The following is a 27,351-nucleotide window of genomic DNA, read 5'->3' as shown; positions in this document are numbered from 1 at the left end:
AAGAAGCCGCTCAAACACTAACGCCCAGCAATTCAGCTTATAAGTAGACTAGTTGACAATCCAAGCATGACGCTACTATGGTTAACACAGCATATACAGCTGCAGAACTTACGGTGCCCATGGTAAATACAGGACCAGGTCCAACACGCCAGGCAGTTATCAGCACGTTTTAGTTGCTAAAATGTACATCATGTTGCATTAGAGACTTTAAACAGACCTCACCGAGCCCCCGGCCCCCAGGCCAAACAGGCACAACAGGCCACTTCCGAGGCCACTTACTGAGGCACGCGCACTGAGGCACGTGAGCCCGTGATTAAGAACTCTTCACGTTACTGTGGGCGTGTCCTGTGAATATACAAGTTAAACAACATTTACAACGTTACTAAATATATGTCCATAGATGTGTATTGCGTTGTTGTTTGTATATTCACCCAAGCGTTAAAGTCCAAGTCCAAAAGAGATGCTAATTCGAGTATGACAGAGTACAAGGCACGGCCAGCAAAGATGGAGGCACAACAGGCACTTCCGAGGCCACTTCATAACATAGATATACCAGGTACATTAATGTACTTACTTTGTTGGATGCGAAGTGTATTCGTTTTTAGAATCTTAATTGCAGTGTAATTGTAAAAGAAAGTTGGTGGGCATATGTGGTAATGGTGAAAGTACTGTTAGGAAGGAAGGGTAGTATTTGTAATGGAAGAAGGAGTGGCAGGGAAGAAGTTAATAAAACTGATGAACAGTTAGAAATGGTTGTTTTTAGGAAAATGTTCTAGAAATTTAAGAAATGTGAATTTGCATTTGCAGGAGCTATGTAGCAATTTGTAAAAGCAAAGAAAAGTTGATGGAAAAGATTTGTAGTACATTTTTACATGGCAGTTGGTGTGTATAATTTCAATGTGTTAGGAGTATATGACTACTTGCCAACATGACACATTTTAATCTGTATGTGCTTATGTAGTCAAATAGTTTTTGTTTGCATTATGGGACTTATAGTTCCAGTTTTACCATTATAAAAGTTGGATTTCAAGACACAGAATGCAGTGAAAAGATTGGAATTGGTTATGTTAGAAAGTATCCATGTACTGTTAATTTATTAAACTGGCATACACTGAGCACCAAATACAAATAGTGTACCAATCAATTTTTTCTGATTTTACTTTTTTATATGAAAAAGTGACACACTTCTGCTGGAAATGCAGATATGCATTTTTTTTTACTTTCTTAAAAAGGCTTCCAAGTAAATATTTAGAAAAGCACAGCATTACATATGATCATTTGAAATACAGTTTTGAATTGTGAAGTGTAGTCGTGTTTTTCCTTTGCATTCTGGGAGTTGTAGTTTCAATATTATAATGGGTGAAGTCAATTGGAAGTGACAGACTGCAAAGGAAAAATGAAAGACTTAAGAAGCACTCTTACATTGGAATGGGCAATGTTGGGATGTATGCATGTGCTGCCAAGATATTAAACTGTGAGACACTAAGTGGCATGTCAAAATGGTGTGCAGGTCGATTTTATCTGGTTTTCCCTTATTTTATGGAAAAGTGACACAGTGCTGATGTACATGCAAATATCAATTTTTTAACTTTCATCACAATGCTTATAAAAAGAAACATTTTGAAATACAGAGCATTCTGATTGTTTGCTGTTTCATGTGAGCAGGTGATGAATGCTGCATTGCATGGCATGTCCTAGAGTGGTTAAAAAAGACAATATGCTTACTATAGGCTAAGTAGCAGGAACTCTGCATATGAAAGAGTTCAAGAAAAATGTGTTTGAAAATATAAACCTACCTGTGCTGTGTTTCGTTAGATGCAGATCTTGCTGAAAGTGGAAATAGAAATCTTGGGCAGTTGCACCATAATTTTTGATGCAGATGTCTTTCATTAACAGGATATATTTACTCTGAGATTTCAAGTGTACATATGATGTGGCGAGGAGAGATGACAGGGTTAGGTGTAGAGGTTTTAGATGTGATTGGTGGATGGATGTGTGACTCTTTGAAAACAGCCAATGAGGGAGTGTTAAGAGCATGGAAGTGGGAAGGGTAGAAGGGCTGCCCTCTGTAAGTGGTTCTGGCATGGAAAGTGGACTGTGGGGAGTAGCCAATCAAGTTTGCTGGGTGTGGTGCACAGGAAGAGAGGGCAGTAGGAGGTTTCTTTGCAGGAGTTGGGAAAGCAGTGAAAATTGCTATGGCTATATGTTGAAGAAGGCAGACCGTATGAATTGTAGGGGACTATTCAATTCAGTCATTGAAGGTATATGCTGATAATCAGCGCATCCTTGGAAATATTGGATTGGCAGAAGTGGAAGTTTCCTGGTCTACAGTTTGTGGGTCAAACTGGTCAAGCTTGCTGGTCAAAATGTCCAGATATTGGGATTGCTCATTGTGAAGGGACAGTTTGTGACAGTTTGGGGTTTGTGACTCCAATGTCTTTGCAAGTTTCACTGAAGGATTTTTTTTAGTAGCCTAATGCAAATGTTTCCCGCTGCTAAGATATTTTTTGAAAAATAAATCAGAGACGCACATGGAGATGTCCAACAAATGTTGTCAGTCCTCACATTGAACAATGAAGGCACATTGTTAATAAAGGTGTATCTGTTTTTTTGTATGCTTCAGGAATGACATCTTTTGAGAATGATAACATCAATTCTCAGGGTGTGATTTTTTTTTGTCCAGACGGAGTTTACTCCTCAGATGTGGGAAATGCTATTTTCCTTTATAATATAAGGAATGCATAGAAGAGGATCCTTAGAAGAGGAAAAACATAAATGCAAACAAAGGATAAAAAAGGTGTTTGTTTAAAACCACCCAAAGAAAAGGTTATTTTCAGAGTCACTACTAAAGATTAAATAACTTACATTGGCCCTCATTACGACCCTGGCGGAATTCGCGGTGCAAAATGCACCGCGGAGCATGGCGGAAAGCCGCCGATAGCGCCATGGGGGTTTGCGGATTTACCACCCCATTCCGACCTTGGCAGAGCGGTAAATCCCCAATCCCCATTTTTCCCTTCCCCATTCCCATTCTTGCCCCATAGGGTATAATGGGAGTGGGGAAGGAGTTAATTACGCCGCCGTAAAGTACGGCGGCGTAATTAACAACGAGGTCCCTTAGCGCCATGGTTTTCTCCGCCCGGTAAAACCAGGCGGAGAAAACCTCCATGGCGCTAAGGGAACTCGTAGTAGGGCGGACGGGTCCGCCGCGATTACCGCTGGCGGTATCCCACTCCGCCAGGGTCGTAATGAGGCCCATTGTGTTTAACTTCCCTCCCCCGGCCCTTAAATCACAAGATTTGTCCACAGACACCGCCACATTTCGGTCTTTTGGGGATGCCTGGTATGGAAAGGGCACTGTGGAGGCCACAGACAGTCAAGGTGTCCACGGACATCGGTGGATCAGCCAATCAGGTTTCATGGGTATGGTGTTCCAGAAGAGAGGGTAGCAGGAGTTGTGAGTGGATTGACAACAGTCATGGCAATGTCTTTCAGCAGGCAGAGTGTTAGGATCAGCATGAAGTGGGTGGACTTTTTGTCCCATTTTGTGCAAATGTGGTTCAATTGAATCATCCAGATATTATTATCATCCATTGTGGTGGGAACAGTTTGGGGAATGTGTCTGGAATCTCATTGCTGTTTTCAATGAAGGAGACATTGGGAAAGTTGAAGGAAATGTTCCCTAATTTCAAAATAGTTTTTTCACAAACTGCTCAGAGACAGATGTGGATGCGTTCCAGTTCATTTGGTCCGCAAATGGAAAAAGCTCGACACAATGTGAATAAAGCTGTGTGTGCTTTTGTTTGCGATGTTGGCATGGCATTGTTCCATAATGAGAACATTAAATTTGATAGGGCCAACATTTGTCGGCGAGATGGAGTTAATCTAACTGATGTGGGTAATCAGATTTTTGTGGAAAACATTAAACATGTTTTAAAGCTGTTCTGTGAAAGTTAGAATAAATAATGAAAATCAGTGAAATCTTTTCTTCCTTTTCAGTTTGTAAAAGCAAACATTTAAAAAAATATATAAAAGCCAAAACCCCCAATAAACGGTTCTTTTAAGAGCCACCTTTTTTGTGCGCAAAGCATTTGCAATGATGCTAATCGTCCCACGCTCGGAATTGTATGCTTGCCCATGGACTACTGCTTTGTCTGCAGACTATGCAGGTTGTGCAGCAGCCTGTGATTTTCTTCCTCACTTCTATTTTTAAACTGTGAAAGGTAGCTCCTAAAGAAACCTTTTTTTTATTTTTACATTTTGGATTTTTTGGGCATTTTTTCTCAGGAAATGCAAGGTTTGGGGAGGGAAGGCGGAAGGGACACTAACCATGGGGATGAAGGGGCAGGTGGAGAGAGGAAGATGTTGGCCAGGCCTCAATCAGGTAGGTGGCAGTGTTTGTCATGCTCCTTGACCATAGCCTTGAAAGCACTCCAGAATGACTCTCTCCTACAGATCAGTGCTTCAAAGTACATGCAAAACACTTAGATCCTTGAAAGGTAAGGGACAACAGTGTTTTGTATGGCCTTTAAAGCCGCCGCTGGGATCCTCTTCCCCAAAGAAGTATCCTTTGTGGTGACAGGAGCAGATGCAGATAATGGGGTGGAGGAAGTCAACCTGCTCTTACCTGAGAAAGGTATTGCCTTTCTGAGAGCAATCCAGTGGGCCGATAAGGTGTGGAACCTCATGGAAGTAGTCCTGTAGGAATACAAGCCAGCTTCCCAGCACTGAGTGCATCAAACCTTGCTCTCATGCACCTTTGTTACATTGCCAAAGGTGGGGAAAACAGTGCTCCCCTCCTGAGGCCTTCCAGGTTGTTGATGTGGTGGTGGTGAGGGTGCCTGGGAAGCAAAGATGGCCATAGCAGATGCCATTGCAGCAGGTTTTCAGATATTTGCAAAGCAGGTATTCTCCAGATGCACTGTCCTGGATAGCCAGATTGAGAATAAGGAAAAGTAATGGGTGTGCCCCTGTAGAGGAACCGTCCGCAGACATTTGTGCTGTTCGCAGACTACCAAATCGAAAATAGGCATTGGAAAGTTGTAAAAAGTAGCCAGATCAACGTAGAATGGGCCTGGATAATGTTTCTGCTTGAAACACCCTACATTGGCTGGAAAAGCACTTTTCAACTGTCTGCGGACACTGCTGTCATGCCGTATTGGCACGGTCACATGATGACATCCCCAGAAATCTGCGGCCCCGACGCCAGTCCCCGGACACCCTATAGGTGGGAAGTGTGAGAGCCTGGAGTACGAGTGCGATGTCCGTAGACTAATTAAAAGAGAGTCATGTGAACACAGACATGCCCGGACATTCCGCCTGTCCGGGGATCCTCCATTTTGAGTGCGGACACCCTGGACAGTCGCATCATGATCCGCACACTCATAATGGGAGTTTTTGAAAAAGAAGGGAATGCCACAAAACAATAAACAAAACATTTGTAGTACAAAAAATATACGTATTTAATAAAGGGATGAGGTATCAGAATGGGAAACATATATGGGAGAATTCAGCATTTGTGTAGAATAATCATGAGGGGAGGTAGGAACTGAAGTTTCATCATATCGTCTTTGATTAAAATGTTCAGAATTTGATGGGGATGATTGCGGGGGACAAGGGGTACAGGTGCAGGTAGGACACTTATGAGGAACATTTTTAATCAGGTGATTTTTTACGTATGTTACAAGTTTATCAAATTTTTTTGACAAGTTCTTGATTTCAGTTTTCATTCGGGGATACAACTTCTCTTTCTGATTCTATGAACTGTAAATGAAGAAACTGGGGCATGCGTATGCCATGAAAACTATGTACTGAACTATGTACTGAATATAAATTATTATTTTAGTAAGGTGTGTACAAAGTGCATTATTTGTTGACATTAACATATGTATTGTATACTATTGGAGATAGTATTGTCACTCATTTCCACTCTTGGGAAGTTCTCTTCCAACCATTCCAGTGTGCGTGCCATTTCTGTGAGAAAGAAAGGTCTTCTGTCTTATAACACATGTTTATATAATGAAAGATAATAAGAGAAAAATAAATGCAATGCACTTACTATTTAGTGAGAATGTCTTGTCCAGTAAGCACATGCTGTTTCTTAATCTGTATCCACACTTTTACTGGGGAGATTATATGAAGTGTACAGTTACGGTTTGTGATTGGTGGATTCCATTGCAATGTGTGTTACCTAAGCAAAGATTAGTATTTTTAAACATATTTGTATAAAAAAGATACGTACATGTTGTAAACATTACTTGTGATTTTAGGTACATTTGTTTGTTGGTTACATCTTTTTGGGGTCTCCCCAATGATTTTTAGCCTTGCAAATTTCGTCTGCGGACTACCACGCTATTCGCAGATTCCATAGCTGCCACATTGTGGGGGAGGACAATATAAGGGACTTGCAGCAGAGGAAAGGTGAATTAGCAAAAACCTAGGAAATTCACAGAAAAACCTTTGTTAATGGGACGTTTTGGTTAAGTTGCGATAACAAAAAACCATGAAATATACTGAAAAAATGTGTTAAAGGATGTTATCTTTACCAGTACAACGGAAAAAAATAACTTTAAATTCACCAGTTATGGTACACTAAGCAACAATAACTCCCGTCACCTCCCTGCACTTCTAAGACTAACACAAGGCCATCAAAGATGACATCACAAATGTCATTGATGAAATCACTGATGACATCACATATGAAATTAATGTTGATAAACGTATCTAAAAGGGGGTGCGTTTATAATGTTAGTAAGAAGATGTCAGGGGTATTCAGGAGACCTACCATGAACTGCTTAATGTATTAAAGAATTAACTCATCTGAACAATACATGATATTGAAGTGTTGTTCTTAATAGAGGAACCAGGTCATACATAGACATAGGTAATGGCTGCAGCATGAACTATAGAATTACAATATTTTAAATCTGGTAATTCTGGATAGTAAAATAATGAATGGTACCTTGTCAGAGTTGAGTAATGATAAACATGTAATATATAGCTAATGGCTAATAGCTAATATGTGAAGACTTACTACATACTTGTGTTAGGACACACAGATACATATGAAGACCTACAATGCATACACATCAGGGGCACATACAGGGAAACAACAACACCAAAGAATGACAGTTACATTAGACTTCATTATCAAGTACAGAAATGATTTGTGTGTTTGGGAATTGGTCCATGAACTGAGACCAAATGCTAAGGAAAGTGCCTTAACAACATACAACACAGTAAATGCCTACATACGTAACTACTTTTCATTTTTAAGATTGTCTCTATCTGTGAACAAAACCATGTGGTCTAGATATGTCAGTGAACAAAATGAAGTGACCCAGATATGTAATGTCATTAGTGATGTCATCAATTACATTTGTGATGTCATTGTTGATTTCCTGTGTTTTAGTCTTAGCAGTGCACAGAGGTGGCATGAGTTATGGATGCTTAGGGGACTGTAACTGGCAAATTTCAACGGTTTTTTGGTTTTATGTTTTCTTAGTGAATATATATAAATGTATAACATATGGTGTATTTCAAAGGCAGAGGTCAACTTCATGTAAATTAACTATCTCACTGTACGTCTATCTACGGTGTGTCTGTGATGCAGGTCTGGCAGATATGGGTCAGGTCACAAAATGCCAATGCAGGATTGTTGGTAGAAGCCACTGGGGCCCAGCCCTCTCATCAGAGGACCAGTGGCTCAATGGATATGCAAAGCAGATGAGAAACACTGATGAGATTTGCGTTCAGGTTGTGTTGCCACAGAGTACTTCAGGTAGCCCTTACCACTCCCAGCTAGCAAGACCTAGACCCCATACCCTTCCTGTTGCTAGAGTACTGGGTATGAGCTGCACACATAGCCCCCATCTGCACCCAACCATTCAGGAATTCTTCACTAACAGACTGCCAACCTATTAGTGATGGTGGCTTCATGGTTTTTCCTGCATCTCTGTTATTTCTCCAGCTAACAAGATTGTGATTCCAGGTGAAAAAACCATGTGGCACACTTAGTTGCATTTACAAATGCCCTTTTCAGGTGAAAAATAAATATTTACTCTTGGCACTGTCTCATGGTCCAGTGCCTCAGGAGTAGGGGTATCATAGCATGATCCAGATGTAGCAGTTCCTACCGCTGGCAACCCCCAAATGATGTCCCTGGTTTTTAACCAGGATGTTCTATTTACATATAACATCCTAGTTGAAATGAATAAGAATTCCCGTGAGTGCTATAGCATTTGTCTCCAAACATAAAATGATTTTTGCATATTCCCTTTTGTTCACTATCATACATTCTCCATAAACATTGTGAAGGATTTCTCCACATCTAGCTCAAAGTTGAAGCTGTTCTAAGAGTTTCAGAATGTTAGTACCATATCTCTGGTTACAAAAACAGAACCTTGTATTACGTATCTATTTTGATAATTTGAATAACATGCTGTGCCATTAGCGCTATTTCCAATGGCTCCAGCATGAAGTGGGACAGAATGACTGATATAGAGCATTGTTGTTTCCTGACCTTTACAAGCGATATTTCATTTATAAACATTGAATTTGTATTTACCCATGTCATGGCTCCTTTTTCAAGTTCAATCATCTTGTTGAAAGAGCCTGAACGCAAAGTCCTTTTCTTCATCACATCAAACATGTAGTCCACTGGCCATTTTCAAATAGCTTGTCAGTCTATAGGTTCACTATGGATTCACCAGGACATGGCTTTCGGTCCTATTTTTCCTGTGGTATATGATATCCAGTATTTCTGAGATGGATAGATGTTTTAGGAGGATCACCACTGACACGCATATCCTGTCTGTTTGCTCAAATATTTGTTTATAGATTTACATTGAGAGTGAACAAAGAGATTGTTTGGTAATTGCACAGTGAAAGCTGTTTGTGTTCAAATTTGGTATCACAATACTTTTCTTGGGCAAGGAAAGGCTGCTGCTAATAGAGCCTCATAAAGACTTCAATTAGCAGAGGGGGCAATATTTATCATTGTGCTTGTGGATGTTGGCTTTATAGCAGTGATGGGCTGTGGATATTTTTATTAATTCAGAGGTTTCTAATGTTGGATTTCACTTTCAGCTCAGTTATTACATTGTTATTGACGTCTTTTGGAGAATCACAAACCTTTGGAATGTCTCTGGACATCAGATAATGAGCAATTTCCTTTCTTTAAAGTTATCATACTAAACTGAACGTTTGTTCATTCTGAGATTGCCTATGTGAATCATGTTAGAGGCCTCCCTCATCGCATCAGTGTGTTTCTAGGCCATCAGTTTTTTAGATTGTGTTTTTTAAACTTGTGATTGTATGAGCAGAATATATTGAGTGAAAATCTAATTTTTCCAGTTGCCATCTTAGCAGGACTCATGAAACTTCCTTTTCACCATTTCTTCCAATAAGGAAGGCTGCTCCCCAATCTTAACATTCCCTCCTTCTCCTGATTTTGTTTCTTTAAATACATTTCCATGAGTACACTTCTTAAGACGATGTATGGTATAAATTGAACATCTTGGATCAAAACTATATATAATGAGTCTTTTGTGATTGCAACTTGACCTCTCACATATGGTCAGGAATACAACATAAAAAACTGTTCTAGTTCTTCTCTGGTCAAGTGAAAAATGATGGTGTCTTCTGCTGGCAAGTCCTTGCCTTCTTAAAGAAGTCTTGGACGTTTTTCACCACTTGAGAGATTCCATTTGTTGTTTTGGTTCTTCTAATGTTCACTGGTACAAAACTTGCTAGTTCTTTAAGGATTGCGGGGGTGAGAGTATATTTAGCTCCAGGTCACAATGGGGTATCCATTCACATTTTGGATGTACCCCAATAAGTAGTCGCTGCCATGTTTAAATGCTCCTGGGAAATGTTGCATACTTTCATATCTGGAGCAATGCAAAGGTGTATCCAGACAGCATTCAAGTATCTGTCCATATCTAGTCCTGAAGACTGTAACCCTCACTCTGTGAAATATGTAGAGCTCATACAACTTCACGGAAATATTATATCCCACTTACTGTCTTAAAGGATACAAAATTTTCTATTGGAGTCAATACTGGCTTTTAACAAGAGTCCCTGTGAGAGACCCTTGCGGTTACAATTGAGTGTACCTTGATTTATCTAACAAAATAGACATGTGCACTTGTTATCAGCCCAATTCTTTTAGGCTGATATCCAACAGAATGACTTGTTTCATGCTCTTTCCAAGATGTCATACATTCAAAATAATTCAAATTGCATTTACTCTGCTCATAGATTTATGTAAAGTTCAAACAGATTTTTTGGATATGGTGCCACCAAATGTATTTGCTTCATCAGATCAAACATGTAGCCCCAATGGATATATTTAAAAGCATTCTCACTGTCAAGTCTCACCATGAGGCAGGGCCTAATCCTAGTGTTCTTGTGTTAGCAGATTTCCTACATGTTTCTGATGTTGACATTGCATCCAAGCAGTAGAGTCCATAGAGACAGCGTTGTGAGGAAACTAAAACAGCTTTAAGGCTCTTTTGGCATCAGAAGCTTAGCCCCCTTGTGACGTATTCAAGATTCTCCAACTTAATGTCACTTTCTTTGATAACTCATTAGAAAAAAAGTCAGTTTGACAGTCAGACAAAATGTCCGAACAAAAAAAAAGGTATCCTGGTGGAAGAATAGTTTAGAACATTTGACCTCAAACCCTTCAATGCTAGACAAACAATCACTTATCCGTGAAAGGAAAAAAACAGACTTCTTCCAAACCTCTTTGTATTTGTATTCATATACATTTGTAAAGCACAATACTTCTCCACAAATGTATTGTCCAGTTCAATATGAACATTTTATTTTGAGGAATGTGCCAGGTCTTGATGAATCCTCAAAATTGTAGGACGATTTCAATAACAGTGGTATACACCTGGAAGGCGATACAGAGATATCTGCTACATCAGATATTCTTCTACAATCCACAGTGGCTGGTCAGAAATGTGGAGGTTTTAGGAGGTAATCAGTGAACATATGGACTCCATTTAATTACATTTTTATTCATTTTGCTGCATGCCCAGTTACCACCACTCCTGATTAGCCGGGGAGCATGACAAGTGACCTGGAAGCAGAGGAGACCATCCTCAATGTCCAGAATGGAACACACTCTTTTGAATCTAACTGCTTAAGCAGTAAGTACTGCCGAGTGAATCTCAGGCCTCTGTTCCCCATGCACAAGATCCACATACCCACCAGCCCAACAAACAAGGCTTTGTATTCATTTCCCTGCATGCCCACCCACAAATGCTCCTGATTGGCCAAAGAGTAGGATATATGATGGTGGATCTATATAACATTGATCCACCGAAGGGTAGCCTTGCCAAGGCAGCAGGTGAAAGGCACAGGATAAGGGTTACTTTCTGTTTGCTTGTTCGCTCTGCACTCCAGCCCTGCTCTGTGCCCAATCCAGTCTACAACTACACAAAGACATCCATTACCAATCAACTATATGATAAAAGTCCCAAACTATTTTTGAAGATTTACCAATGTGATAATTGCCACTGAGATGTTTGATAATTTAAAGTACGACGGTGTGAGGTTGTATCACTTTGTATTTTTCCACCCTGAATTTTACCAGTGTGAAGTTTTGCCAATTTGATCCTTGCCATTGTGCGGTTTTTGATAATGTAAAGTATGACACTGAAGTTGTAGCACATCTACATTTTGCCACTCTGGATTTGACCACGGCAAGGTTTTGCCATCTTGAGGTGTAACACTGTGTGGTTGCATGACATTTTCAATTTGTTGCTTCAAATCTTGACACTGTAAGGTCTCTCCCACTTTTGCTTTTTGCCACTGTCATTCTTATATTCCACCAATTTGATTTTTTGCTGCTGTGAAGGCTCTGATAATTTTAACTGGGACACTGTTAGAACACGGACATTCTGAACTGTGACACCATGAGGATGATTCATGTTTGGACCTCGCCACCTGAATTTTGTTACTGTAAGGATGTTGCTACCTCTTCATTTCTACACTGATAGACTTGTGTACTTTGCCAATTTGAGCTATGCCACTTTGAGATAATACCTAGTTTGCATTTTGCCACAACTACTATAAAGGTTCCATTAGGTTTTGCTAATTTGAATTTTGAATTTTGGTGCCGGGAGTTTGTCCCCCTCTGAACTCCACCACTGCTAGGAATTTCCACCCCTGCAATTAACCACTAGCAGGATGTATCGCTCTTACACTCTGCCAATTCAAGTATTATCGCTGGGAGGTTTCTCCACCATAAACTCTCCCAAAGTGAGGTTTACAGAATTGAAACTTTGCCACTATGAGTGTCTGTCAATTTGAACTGGGCCACTGTGACAGTTTTTTACCACCTTGCATTTTTCCAATGTGAAATTTTCCACTGTGGTGCCCTGCCACTTGGAATTCTACCACTGCAGGATTTTGCTACTTCTACAAAGCATACCACATCGAATGTCTTTCCGTCACTCTGAACTTTGAACCTTCCATTGTTAATTCTGGCCACTCATAACCCCCTGACTTCACACACAAATAATATTCCTTCTGAGAAATATCATACATTGAACTCCAGTACCCTGGCGGCGTTCACCCCAGAAGTGCCCCAAGACCATACTAATGGGATAAAGGTGCAACATAAATGATAAACTACTCCTGCTACTACTGTGAAGCTGGGATTCCCACACCACAAGGTCATGCAATTGAAAGACAACTGATACAGATAGGCTCTTGCGATTGTGAATCTGCAACCAATACAAAGCCCTACGATATCACTTCTACAAGTTCATAAACCCTGGAAGCCCCAAAAACAGTAGGGATTTACCACTCAGGGATTCCACCATTGCGAGTCTTCACCAGCACAAAAACCTAGTACTTCTAGACCCTCGCCACATGAAGACCACACCAAATCTACCGTGGTATAAATCAGCTCCCAAGATAGTTTTCCTATAACATAGTTTTTGCCCTGGGCGACTTTCAGCCCTGGTATAAGAGGACCCTGTGATATTTTTAACGTTGCCCCTAAAATAGATCCACCCATGTGACAGCCCTGCAGCTCAGATAGGTATTTACCATGGAAGGATCTGCTCCTGGGATAAGGTTGTCCCTGAGGTACGTTTACCACTTGAATATGTTTGCCACCGGGATACATTTACCACTGGGATACTTCAGCCCTGAAACAGTATGATCGTGGGGACAGGCTGACCAATGGGATAGCTTGGCCCATGGGATAGTTATACCCCTGGGATAGTTTGCCCTTGGGATCGCCCATCCCACATCATCCCAAATGGTACACCTCCGTCTATGGTGGAATAGCACAAAAAACACTGGTCAAGCAAATATGGGCCACTGAAACACCAATCAATGAGGAAATAAAGACACTACTAATAGCATTTATGTGACTGGACATCCAAACAAAAGACCAGAGAAGACCCCATAAAAAAGTCTACCTGTGGAAATGGGCCAAGAACCTCACAAGAAACCTACCCTCCAACTTGCAAACACAAACTGTAAAAGTGTTCCTTAGCAGGAAAGGCAGAACAACACAAAGTAATCAAAATAGAAAAAAAACAAACAGTAGACCAACCATCTTAAATCCCACACCAAAGAGTCAACCAATATCAAGAAACAACACAACTATTTGTCCATTTGAAAAGAGCCTCTTAGCTGGAACAAGACCAAAATCACCATTCTTGTCAATGGACAGATATGAGGTACACAGAAAATCAATGGAACAAAATGCACCGAACACACAGTTCATCACAAAAAACTGGTGGGACGCAAAGAATGATCTACAAAAGCAGAAGACAACATTGAAAAAATCATCAACCCAACACAGAACCTTCTAGACCTACTCAACAAAGAAGCAGAAGCAACAATACCAAATACATTACCCAAAGGAAAAAATAATAAATGCCAAACAAGTCAACACTATGACAAAACACAAAATAAACCCAGAAAGCAAAACGATACACTGTAACCTAGTCAATGCCAGATCAATATCAAAACACACCGTAGAAATATACAATCTTCTAAGTGATGATGGAGCAAACATCAAATCCCTCACCGAAACCTCAAACCTTCATGATAATCACACATGGATCCCTACCCAATAAGTTCAAATAGAAACAAGCCAACAGTTAAGGAAAAATACGGGGGGTCTTGCCATTGCATTCAAAGATCACTTAAAGATGACAACAGCACCATCTCTAAACATCCCAAACAGTTAATCACTCCTGCTACACTTCACCATAGACCATCAAATCAACCTATCATTACTACTCATCTACAGACCGATGACATACAACCCCACTTTCATGGAAACATTTGCGGACACCATCATCAACATCACCATAAAATATGAACAACTGATCATACTAGAAGACTTCAACATCTCGTTTGAGGAACAGAACACCAACTCATCTAAAATACTAACAAGTCAAATAGCAGCGATGCATCTACAGCAACTGGTAAAGGGAGAGACAAAAACAGCAGGCACACCCTATATGCAATCTTTTGCAAAGGAAATCTGGTTACAACTGCACCCCCAATGCAGATTCGGTAGAATGACTACCTCATTATACCCTTTGTGATGCAACTGCCAATGTGAATACTAACTAACCTCCCAATAAATCCTCCAGTCAGAAAACAAACTGGAAATCCATAAACATTGCAGACTTAAACATCTGACTGGAATCCACAAAGCTATCAGTCATAGTCCTGAATTCATATAACAAAACAGAAAACAAAACGATCAAAAAATGAATCACAAAAACAATACATGGCATTGCTCCAAAAAAACAAAAAACAATCACTATGATAAACAGAAAAAAAAGATATCAAAAACAGATCAGACAATACAATGCAGGAATATTGAAAGCAAAAAACTCAAGCAACACCCAGAAAGAGATGGTCATCATCAACGAGTTCAGAAACACAGCATCATGAGGATAACTCAGGGCCAATACGCTCAACTTGGAAGCAAGAAGGTGCGTAGCAACACAGGTTTGATCACTGGGTCTGCGCTAAGAAACCTCTGGGTATTATGCGTGTTATAAATAACCAGTTATATTTATAATAATTAATTATAATTATAATTCAGCTACAACACACCCACAGCATCATCACAACTATGTGCTGTCCTTACAGACCACTTCAAAAACAAAATAACAAACATCTAACAAGTCATCAAGTGCATGCCCAAAAACAAACAGGAACTGAAGAAAAAGTAGCAGAGGAGAGGGAGCATTATCTACAGTGAAGATGATAGTAATTAAAAAAGATAGGTTTTCAGAGCTTTCTGAAAACACAGATGCTTGTTTACCTCTCGTAGCTGATCCGGTAGAGCATTCCACATAGCAGCTGCGAGGCTCAAGAATGCTCAACCCCCTTCTCATGCTCCAAGGAATCTAGGCACTGTCAAAAGATTCAGAAAGCCTGAAATACATACCTGATGTTTTCGGGATCCGCAGGGTAAGATTTGTATCCCCAAACTATTAACCTATTTACTAGGTTCGGGGCATTGTCCGAGAGAGTCAGGTAAGAAGTCATTAGTCCAGGCTGCCTATGCTGGGGCCCCTTAACCATGATCTCTGTTTTCTCACCATTGAGATAAAGACAGTTTCTGGCCATCCATTCCATTACTGCTGTTTACGTTCACAAAGGAATTGGGATTCAGGAGTGTCCAGGCGAAACAACAGCTAGGTATCGTCTGCATATGCGTAGAACCACACCCTATGTTCCTGAATAAAATCTGAAAATGGGTGGGGATAGAGATTAATAAGAAGATGGGACAGTGAGGACCCCTGGGGGATCCCACAAGTAAGGGCTATAGGGAGAGATTGAAAAGGAAACAGGGAACCAGTTTGTGTTTGCTCTGAGAGAAATGGTGTAATAGGGAGGGCCAGATATCCCTATCCTCTCCAGGTGTTGAAGCAGGATATTGTGATCAATTGTCTCAAATGCTGCAGAGAGGTCAAGGAGAATTAAGACCCCAACCTCTCTGCGGTCCAGGAGTAGTGTAAGATCACCCTAAACCAAAATCATCACCGTCTCCGTACCAGTAGTAGTGCAAAATCGAGATTGGAAAGGTTGTAGAAGATCCTGGGATTCAAGGTAACTGGACAGTTGAGGACTGACAATAACTTCCATAAGCTTGATGAGGCAGGGCAACAAAGAAATGGATGAGTAATTGGCTGGAAGAGTAGTGTCAAGCTGAGGTTTCTTCAAAAGAAGAGAAACAAGAGTATCCTTCAAAATTACAGGGATAGCCCCCTCAATCATCAAACAGCTGCAGAATGCTTCTGCAACCACTTTAATGATTTATTAGCAACAGGAAATGTGCCACAGTAAACACAGGTGACCTACCAACTACTTACCAAGTTCAAACATCCTGAAGTCTACGAACATATTCTGGAACATGTAGAAAACAATTGACTATTTAAACAGCCACAAGTCAGCTTCAGACTTGTGAGAGTTCACCATGAAAGACTTGACTATGGTTAAACTCTGCCCTTGCAGAGAGAATAGAGACAGCATATCTAAGCCATTACAAATGAACACCACGCACAACCACATGCAGAGTGCCAGAAGGTTCATTCCTCTCGCCATTGCTCTTCAACCTCTGCATGACCTTGCTCATCAAAAAACATGGACTCACTCTCAGCAACTAGGCAGACAACACACACATTATCTACAAAATCAACACCTGTGGAGAACTAAACCCAACCATTATCAATTGTCTCACAGAAATAAATGACTGGATGTGTACCAATAGCCTTAAACTCAACCTGGACAAAACAGAAATGGTTTTCACACACAAAAACCTGTCATGCCAACACCACATTCCATGACCTACCAAAATAGGAATTTGACTGGAACCATCTGAAGTTGTTAAGAAACTTAGAATACTAATGGTCAATGACCTAGCACTCAACACAGTAGTAAATAAGTGCTTTTTCCACCTGCACACAGTCAAGCGGGTATCACCTTTCTTCACCTTCCCACATAGAACACACCATCATTTTCCTCATAGACTAGACGAACAGCATATACCTCATACTACCTCACAAAATGTGTGCGGTGACTACAGAACACAGCAGCACAAGTACTGCTCAGACTCACCAAGAGGGAACAGATCTCACCACTAAAGAGAGTCCTACATTGTCTGCCAATTAAACCAATTATTTTCTTCAAGACACTCTGCATAACCTACAGAGCAATCAACATAGCATACAGTGACTGCTTTTCCTGAAATAGAGCCACCATTAGCACATCAAAGCTTGCCTGTGTTTTCCCTCTTCATTCCACTATCTAAGCCATCCTTAGTCTTCCTTCCTTCTTGATCTGCCAGAGCGCGTGGAGACCAGGATAATGTCAGTGGTCATGGTATAAATCACTATAACATAACAAATAACTTAATGTAATGATCTTCTGCAATTTCTTGAACAAAAAAATGACTTCAAATCATAGATTACCAGTGTATTTGACAAAGGTCAAGTGGTATATGAATGAACTGGGTGATCTCCAGCCCTTTAAGATGAGTAGCAATACCCTGAAGATGTTATGGGGATGCAGACCTTACTCATACATCAATAATGAAAACAACTCAGGTAGTTGGCAAAAAGGATAACTGTTTTAATATCAATTATCTAAAACAAGGAGTACAAAGGACATCAACTGACATCTCAGCACAATTTCTCTCAATGCATTACAAAAAAAGCAACCTTATATAGCAAAGAATCATCATTGATGACATTAACCTACGTATTACTAACATCATACAACGTGGCAAACTACAAAAACCTATTGAAGAAAGTGATTGGGTCTAAAGGGATATCTAAGTATACATTCTATACTAGTATGGGAAAGTGAGTGAAAATAATTGGTTTCTCAACATCAGGTGGGGCAACTAAGCCCTCCCATCAAAAAGGCCAATTTTAACGTCACTAAATACATGACATCCCATTGGCTACACAAACTATAGGACCCTTAATTACATGGTCCCCTACAAATGGTTGGCACTGTAACCTCCGTCAGTACTTTTCCACCTACGTCTAGCAGCACGCAGATTGGACCTCCAGGTGCTGGCGAGCTTGTCTAAAACAGAGCTTCCCACCAATTAACATATCCATCAATCATCACCTCAGTGGTCTGCTGGCAATTAAGACTTTGAACTTGTCCTTGGGAGTGTTCTTAGTTCTGGACAATTTAGGGGAGTGAAGGCACACTCTGCCCTCATGCGTAGGTGTGCTAGTCCTGTTCGTCCAACTTCATCTGTCCATGTGACTGTAGACCATGATTTCAAGCCTTTACTGTATTAAAATACACATTGCTAATAGACCTCTGAAGTCTTCCTTGTTTTGTTCATGCTTTCTGAACAGGAACTTGTTCTTTCACACGCTTTTTGTATCCAATGTCAGCTCACCCCAGCCTGATAAGACATTGGGCCTCATTACACGGATGGCGGAGAACCATGGTGCTATTAGCGCCATGGTTCATGCCGGTAAAATACCGGCACCGCCTTGGCGGAAAGGGGAATTACCGCCCCATTCCAAGGTTGGCAGGGTGGTAATTCCCCCTTCCACCATTGCTCTTCCCCATTCCCATTTTTGCCCCATAGGGCATAATGGGAATGGGGAAGGCGCTAATTACGGTACCGCAAATTGCGGTACCGTAATTAGCTCCCTGGGTCCCTTTGCAGGTTGGTTTTTAACGCCTGCAAAAAGCAGGCGTTAAATCCCCCAACCCGCAAAGGGACCTCGTAGTAAGGCGGTAAGGATTTACCGGTACAGGTATTTTACCGGTACCGGTAAACCCTTACCGCCATCCATGTAATGAGGCCCATTGACTTCTTGGCTTGGCTTTATGGCTCATCCAACCTCTCTTTTCTAAAATTCACTTTTAATTCATTTGTTTTCTTACTGCGACACAGTGCAGCTCTGATATAACACGTAGTGGAAACATCCATCCTTTACTCTGTATGCATATATGTATATATTGGTGCATGCTGCAATCTATTCACTATAAAGTTAGCCTCAAGAATACTTTGTCTGCTTGTGTTTCTCTGCATCTGTACATGTGTAAAATAGCTTGATATCTTCATCATTTCTGTAGCATAAGCTTCTTCACCTTGGTCCCAAAATGTCACTTAATCTTGATACTTTCTTGATGCCTTATAGAATATCTGCATTCTCTTATATCTGCATCTCTTCTATGTACGTCCGCTCGACTATATGACATCACATTCATCTTGGTCATTCTTTTGCTCTGCTTTTTCCCTTATTTCATTAAAATGTCCATCATATTTTCTCAAATGCAGGTATGGTTTTCTCAATAGGAACCTTGCTTCCAGGATTCTCTTTGGTATCAGTATTTTTACTGGTATCGCACGTGTCTCACACTCTGGCTCCCAACATACAGGCAATATTGTTGACATGCTTGAGGTGGGGGTACTTGGCGCCTTCTCTACGTGATCACAGGTACAAGATTTCAAAGACGATATGCTGTCATATTCCGCTTTCACTGCATTCAACAGATATTGTTTATAGAGACACCAAGATAGATAGTGTTACCATTGGCCATTTGCAGGAAATGTATATTTCAGAGGAGTCTGAGCTGATATAAAATGATGCCTGTGCAGCAGATGACATCTGTGCTACACAATATAGATAGGCATCAGTTTATATGTCTATGTTCTTTACCATGCACGCAGGTGTCAGGCAAGGTGGCATGCAGGGCAGCCAGTCTTCTCCTGTCCATTTTTCTACAGGACTATTGACCAAGAGGATCTCTGTTTTTCTGGTATTGATTTTGGGTCAGTTGTGACACATGCAGTGGTCTATGGCCACCAGCAATGCTCTAAAGGGACAGGCATTAATCCCTTTTCCATCCAACTGCATACTGAACTGCATATGATCTGCATATGTGCATACAAGCCAAGCCCAAAAGATTGAACAAGGCTAGTGAGTGGTGTCATGTATAGATTAAACAGAAGATAAAATAAGGATGCACTGTGCAGTATCAAACAGGATAAGGAGGACAGAGAGGATTCATATGGACCTAAATGAACAGCCTAAGTGCAATTAATGAAGGAATAGCAGCGCAAACCAGGAACTGCATCCTTACAACCCAAAAGGTGATATCTACCAGGAATTGATGACACACCAAAGTGCACATGCATACAATAGAATCAGAGCTCAAGGTGCAGTAGCACAGAGTTCATGCAACACACTAGCAAATGTGGTGTCTATCCTTATCCCTGGCCAGAAGCTGGTTTGCTATTTATCCAAAAGGTCCTCAAACCTCAACCTAAATCTGAATTTGAGAGCAACAACCACCTTATCTAACAACTTACCAATATAGGGAAACTGTGATATTGGCGGAATGTGTGCAGGGACTGCTGGGTCGAGTGCAGCCTTCTTTGACAGGTGGTGAACAACTGGAAATGGTTGGTTCCCTGTGCACAACCTTAAGACAAAGATCCATTAAGGAGATAGAACATATCTGAGAGGATCACATAAAAGGTGTTTTTACATTTCTTTTTTTTCATAACAACATTTGATTGGGTTTTACACATAGGTATTACAATAAGCATAGCAGCAACAACAAATCAGCAATTGATAGGTATATAAATATGATAATGTCTCTCAGTGGGATCGGCGGGGAGGGGATCGAGTTGGTGGTTTGAGCACTACAGTTCATGGAACGTTCTGTCCACAGTGGCCAGGTGGGAATCAGTGTATTGGAATCCTATGGTAGGGGGTTGTAGTTCAATAGAGCGGGCTACTTTGGAGCCATCTTGTTAATGGAGGCCTTCTGGTAAGGGCCGGGAACTTGCCGGCATATTCCAAGAATGAGTCCCATATGTTTAGGGTTCTGCTCAGAATGCCTGCTCGGATTGCGGTGATCTTTTCAGCGACCTTTATGTCCCAACATTTGGCCCACCAAAGTGCCATTGAGGGTCCGTCTTTGTCTTTCCATACCCTGGCCATTGCAATTTTCGCTGCTAAGAGAAGGTGTGTGCCTAGCCGGGAGATATGGCCTGAGAGAGGGAAAGCACCGTCACCTGTGTCGCCCAGCAGAATGATTCCGGGATCCCAGGGGATGGAGAGGCCGGAGATATCCTTGATGTGTTTGATTACCTCTCTCCAGTAACTTTCTGCTTTCGGGCATGTCCATACCATGTGGAAATATGGCGCCGGTTGTCGGGCATCTGCGCAAGCAGGTTCCGGGAATATTCGGATTGGCCTTGTTGAATTGAGCCTTAGTGACGTAGTACCTATAGCAGAGTTTGTAGCCCCCTTCCCTGTTTGTGATGCATTGTGAACTGTTGTGCAACTTGGCCCAGATTTTCCCGCAGACCTCTATTTCCATTTCTTTACCCAGATCCTTTTCCCATTCTAACATGTATCTTTCTTTTTTGCATGGGTCTGCCGTATCTAGGAGTCGGTAGAGGGCCTAGGTTCTGCCTTTGCTGGTAGGGGTCGTTAGTGGTAGTTCCAGTGCTGTTAATTCTCTGGAGCATTTCTCCCTGGTTCCCCTGTGGGACATCCAATGGTGGATTTGGGCATAATGGAATCTTTCTTGTTCATTCACCCCAAATTTATCTTTGCACCTATCAAATGAGATGGGAGTCCCTGCTTCTAGGAAGTCTTTGGTATTATGTAGCCCACTCACTATCCATGGTTGGAAGACGTGCGGGGACATGCCTGGAGTGAAGTCGGGGTTGTTCCAGATGGGAGTTAGGGGGCCCATGGATCCATGGATGCCCCATTTCCGTGCTGCTGCCTTCCAGCAGCGGACTGTGGTTATCTTTGCCAGTAGGGGCCTCTGTTTGCTTGTGGTTTTATGGTAGGTAGGTGCGGGAGTGCTGAGGGCTCCACCGGGCACCAGGCTTCTTCGAGTTGCAACCATTTTGGCGTGTCTGATTCTTGGGCCCATGTGAATGCATGAGACAATTGTGCTGCTAGGGTGTATCTGGCCAGATCGGGGACTCCCAACCCTCCCTGTGCTATCCCCCTTATCATTATACGTTTGGCAATGCAAGCTTTTTTCCCCTCCCATGCAAATTATTGAATTTTCTTTTTCAGGGCTGTCAAGGATGTGAATTGGTAATGCTGTGCAATGATGCAACCAACTGGGGATTAGATTCATCTTAATGGCAGAAATCCGACCGAACCAGGAAATTTCCTGGGGCCTCCACCTTTTCAGATCATTTTGAAGGTCTCTGAACAATTGCAGGAAGTTGCTTGAGTACAAGCGTAGGGGGTCATTTTGGATATGTACTCCAAGGTAGTTAATTGCACCTGTCTCCCATGGGATTAGCATTAGGGGCCTGAGGGAGTCTTTTTCTTGTTTGGAGAGATTAACTGCTAGGGCCGCGGATTTGGATAGATTTACCTTGAACCTGAACAAAGCGCCAAACTCTGATATCTCCTCCCACAGGGCGCCCAGGGACATTGCCAGGGACATTGCCAGTTTCTTGGAGAAGGATAATGTCTCCCGATAGTTGCCCCAGTCTGTGTTCCACTGATTTCAGTTTTTGTGGCAAATTCAGCCTTGGACATTCCATGTGAGGATCCTTATCTCACTAGAGGTTGACATTGACTGTTTCTTTTGCGTTAGGTGAGGATTGATCCGTGTCCCCCCGCCGGGACTGAGAGCGACTTAAGAGAGAGAGCTTGCTGACTTTGTCTCGTAGGAACGTCGATGTTGTTGTGACCTACTGCAAAATTGGCTTTGGGGCCGGAGCGCCTGACCGTGGGCTGGACCCGTTGTAACCCTTCTATCCCCCTCCCTCCCCCCCTTGAACTGGTAGAAGAACCGTTGTCCTACTGCCACTGGGGAACTGGTGGCACCACTGTGCAAGATAGTGGCCAACTGGGCTGATGAACTGGAACGAATCGGAGCTCGAACATTCCTCCCGCACTTGTAGAAGTGATTTCCAAAAGAAACTCTTTGAGGGCCTCAACCGTGTGAGGACCCTGAACCTTTGTGAGCTGAATGAAGTGACTCGCCATTTAGATGAACAGCTATGAAGCCTCTGCGAAGCATCATCTCCCTGGGTTTAAGGGCCAGATCCCACCTACATCGATGCTATTTGGTCATCCCGGATTGCTGGTATTATTAGAAGGGCCCCGTAGCCTGCGTCGCCTGCTGGCTTTTGACCATTCACTTGTTGATGGCTTGGCCTGGGATGTGCGGTTCGGATCCTCAGGCTCCGACTCTTCCCCCGATCCACCAATACCCGTGAATTCCGCTGCCTCTTTTGGTTAGTTAATTTGCTTCTGGGCCCCTTCCCATTTGAATTTGACCGAGGTCAGGAATCCCCTTTGATATGGGATCTTTCTTTCTCGCAGCCACTCCGTTAAAGATCGCATGCTTTTTCATTTTTTTTGAAGGGTGGAGGTGGCTAGGTCTTGATAGAGTGAGATTGTGGACCCCTGAAAGGTGATCTGGTGCATGTGCCTCACCTAGCGCATGATCTCTTCTTTCAGTTGGAAAAAGTGTATTCTGACATATACGTCCGGGGGGAATGAGGATTCCCGCCTCGGGGAGGTTCTGTGCACTCGGTCCAGCTCCAGGGGGGAGGTGTCCTGGAGGGTAATTATGAATCAGAGTAGCACCTAGACATAGCCTTTTAGTTCTGCATCTAGGACAGATGATGGGATCCTTCTTAGGTGGATGTTATTCCTTCGAGAGAGATTCTCTGCATCCTCCTGTTTCGCTTCCAGGAGATTGCATCTTGCCTCTAAGGCTGCGATTCTGTCCCCGTCCTGTTCACCTTCAAATCTTTGGTCGCAGACCTCTGATTCAAGCTCTGCAGTACAGTGTTCTACCTCCCCCACCCGCTTATCCAGGGAGTTGATTTTCTTCGTGACCTCCTCTGTGCTTTTTTGGATTTCTTTGGTCAAGGCTGACAGTAAGTCTTGTAAGTCTGCTATGGTGACCATCTGGGAGGGGACTAGGGTTGAGGCAGGTGTTGTGGCTATGGGATTATTGGGAGAGTCTTCCGGCGGGTCCCCCTTTCTAGATCTATCAGCAGACGAGTTGGCCATTAGTGAGACAATGTGAGTTTGTTTAGATGCCTTATTGCTTTTCGACATCTTGCACCTGCTAGGTCTCTGTGTGAGCGCTTTTGGCTTGGGGTTTCTAACTCCACTCCGCAGGGGGAGAGCTCGAAGGCGCTCCACAAGGTTTTGCCATGCCAGATTCAGACCCAGGAGCTCGGCCGTGGAGCAAGTGGCAGTGAAATTCTCTGCTCTTAACTTGGGCTGGAGTGCTTTAGGGGCACGGTTGGCGGGCCTCGATGTGAGAGAGAGTGCTGTGTGGAGCCCCTTAGGAAAGGCTTGGCGGTTCAGGTGCGACTGGCCAGGGGGCTTGTAAGCGCTCGCTGCTGGTGCTGATAGGGACCGGTAATCTGTACGTGCCCAGACCTCAGGACCCGATGGGATCGAGTGGGGCTCCCCCTGTTCCCCCCACTCCTCACCTCAAGGGGGGCTGCTTTGTCGTGCTGTCAGGAGGAATGGAGATTTCAGGCTGCTTCGCAAGAGCTTGTATCACCAACCCTTTGTGGAATGCTGGGCAGACAGTTTGGCGGTGTATCCCGTAGCTCTTCTGGGAGAAGACTCTGTGTGGATTCCGGCTGCTCTGGCTGTTCTTTGGTGGGGGCCCAGGCGAATCGGCCGGAGGTGCCACCTTAGCCGCCTTGGTGGAAATCGGAGGGCCGAGGCCGATGAGCTCCAGGCGGGAGACCTGTGAAGTTCGCCCCCCCTCCGTGCGACTGCTCCGCTGCTCAACGCTCCACCTGGCGCAGCAGGCACGGCCTGGCTGCAGCTGGGGGGAGCCGCAGATGATCGAAACCCCCGTAGGATGGGGAGCGCAGGAGCGAGGAGCGGGGAAAAGGCTGGAAGGTTGAGTCGGAGAGGGCCCCCAAAGTCCGTAGTCCTTGTGGCCCCGGTGCAGTATCAGGCGAGGCCTGCGTGGGTCATTGGAAACTCACCGCCTTTGCTTTTGCTTGTTCGGTAGTTACGTATGGGTTGGCGGTGGGTAGCTGCAGCTGTCGGCTTTCAAGGAAAGCATACTTGGCGGGCTGTGTCAGTACGGGAAGACGAGCGGGAAGCATAGCTCGGTCGCAGTTGGATTGGCGAGCCTACCCCTCCCCCTCCTGGAGTTGCTTCCGAAGCTCGGGTCGCAGTCACCATTTTGGTAGCGAGTGGGTCCCGGTGAGAGAAACATGCAAATCGCCATAAATCGTCATTGGTGTGGGGACCTGCTCGGGCGACAGCTGCACCCCAGCTTCAGGCATCATCCCTTCCATTTGCTGGAAAAATTGGGGTCTGGAAGCGCCGGCAGTAGTGTTGGCGCAGTGGGCCTCGCAAGAGCTCCTAAGAAGTCATGCCCCCGTGTTTTTACATTTCTTAGCAGGGAGAAGGTTGGCACATGAGCGTGATCCACTTGCAGTAAAGATAAATATCTCCATTGAGTTGGACAAGAGATCAAATCTAAGCATGACAGTGAGCTGCCTATCACGTATAGTGCATTCAAGAGAAGGTGGTAAATACCTTTATGGGCCATATTCATGAATTATTGATAACTTATCCAAGAAGAATGAAGCAAACATGTTATATGGCATAACTAGGCAGAAACATATAGATTTCAAATTCAGCGCTTAATAAGGGGGACAGGGACTTACGTTTTCCGATTATTAGTCTATTCAATTAGGTTTGATCTATAGCTAATTGTTTCTGTAGAAATTGGCATGTATAGTCTCTGTGGGTAGTGCACACATGAATGTTTACGCTTCATTATCATTTTCTCTACAATTTTATTTGCTTTTTTTTAACCGAATAATATTTCCAAGATTTTAATGAAAACAATGATGTGTGTTTTATAGGAGATATTTACTCATCAAAGGACTCCACAAATTCAACCACATCACCCACCCCCATTGAACCATACTGGCATCTGCTGAAAGCCAGCATCATCTTCAAATGGTTCTGCATCATCTACAAGCCTTTCACTCTGAAGTATGCAATCTACCTTACCGAGAAACTCTGCATCTCTGGAGGGCTATGATTCACTAGAATTAAGGCTTGGGTTTTAGCTTATTAGTGTTGACACTTGTCCATCTAGTTTAGACCTAGTAAATCAAAACAGTCAGGTCTGAAAATGAATGTCAGATCCTTCGAGAAAAGCCCCAGTTGTAGTGTCAGTAATTTTCTACAACAGTCATTGTAATATTCCAATGACTTATGCTCAACATGTTTAAGTTTGTAGAACCCAACGATTGTGAAACTTCTTCATCAGCTGATTCATTATGCCTCATCCAAGGATCCACTTGATGGAATCCTTAACTAATTCCCAAAAGAGAACCTACAATAGAAATAGGCCTCTGGTTATTACACAGTTGGTTACCTCGTGTTGTGCATGGTGGAGTTCTTCCTGCAGTAGTGCAGGTATGTGTCCAAAATCCTAAAAATTGATGTGCACCTTTAATGGATCTGTGGTAATAATCTATTGGAGACCACCTTTTCAATCTGTAAATCAATATACTCAGTGGAAGAATTCAGTCTTCTGAAGGCTGTGTTAAATGCATGTAGGCTGGACATGTCTGCAGTACACTTTGTATAGCATTCACAGAGTCTGTCTGTGTTAATCAGGGCTGTTCGATTACCAAAGAACTGCTGGTTGAAAACATGCTGCGTGGCTAATAGTTCAAGTGGAAGCACTTTTAGTGCCTGGCTGAGGCTATTATAAAGCCTGTGCATTTAATCGTACTCGGGTCTCAGCTGAGTCTTGCGTTGCCGTGTTTTTTGTTCTCCCTTTATGATTGTAAAGCACCACATTGCTTGTTGAAGCTAGGTCCATGCTCAATAAATACCAAAGTGATAATAACAATAATTTACTAATTTAAGGAAAATTATTATATAACGTTCTTCCAATTCGTATGCAAGGGTGAAAAGGCCTTGTCATATTTTACAACAGAGATTTATCAATGTGGAATGTGCATGAGTGATGACTGACTGTAAGAAAGACAAGTTTTCATGACTGCATTAGCTTCTAATATTGTATAGCCTGTTTGGATAGCTTTTTAACTTGGAGGACAATTTTAAATTGTATGAACAAATTACTTGAAAAAGTAATGGGATGAAGTTAAAACATATTCAAAAGGTTCTGCAAAAACAGTGCATCTGGGTCACGAGAATGAGCCACAATCTGGCAAGATTCAATCAGGAATATTTAGATGATGAGTTTAATGCTCAATTAAATCCGAATTAAGACAAGAGAGACAATGATTTGTGGAGGTGGAGGAATATAATATCAGGAAATCTAGTGTTATAGGGTCTTAAGGAC

This window comes from Ambystoma mexicanum, chromosome 5p (genome assembly GCF_040938575.1).
Source record: "Ambystoma mexicanum isolate Mex_15411 chromosome 5p, UKY_AmexF1_1, whole genome shotgun sequence".
NCBI classification, from domain to species: domain Eukaryota; kingdom Metazoa; phylum Chordata; class Amphibia; order Caudata; family Ambystomatidae; genus Ambystoma; species Ambystoma mexicanum.
The sequence above is the reverse complement of the archived record's forward strand: the minus strand, read 5'-3'. Positions refer to the sequence as shown.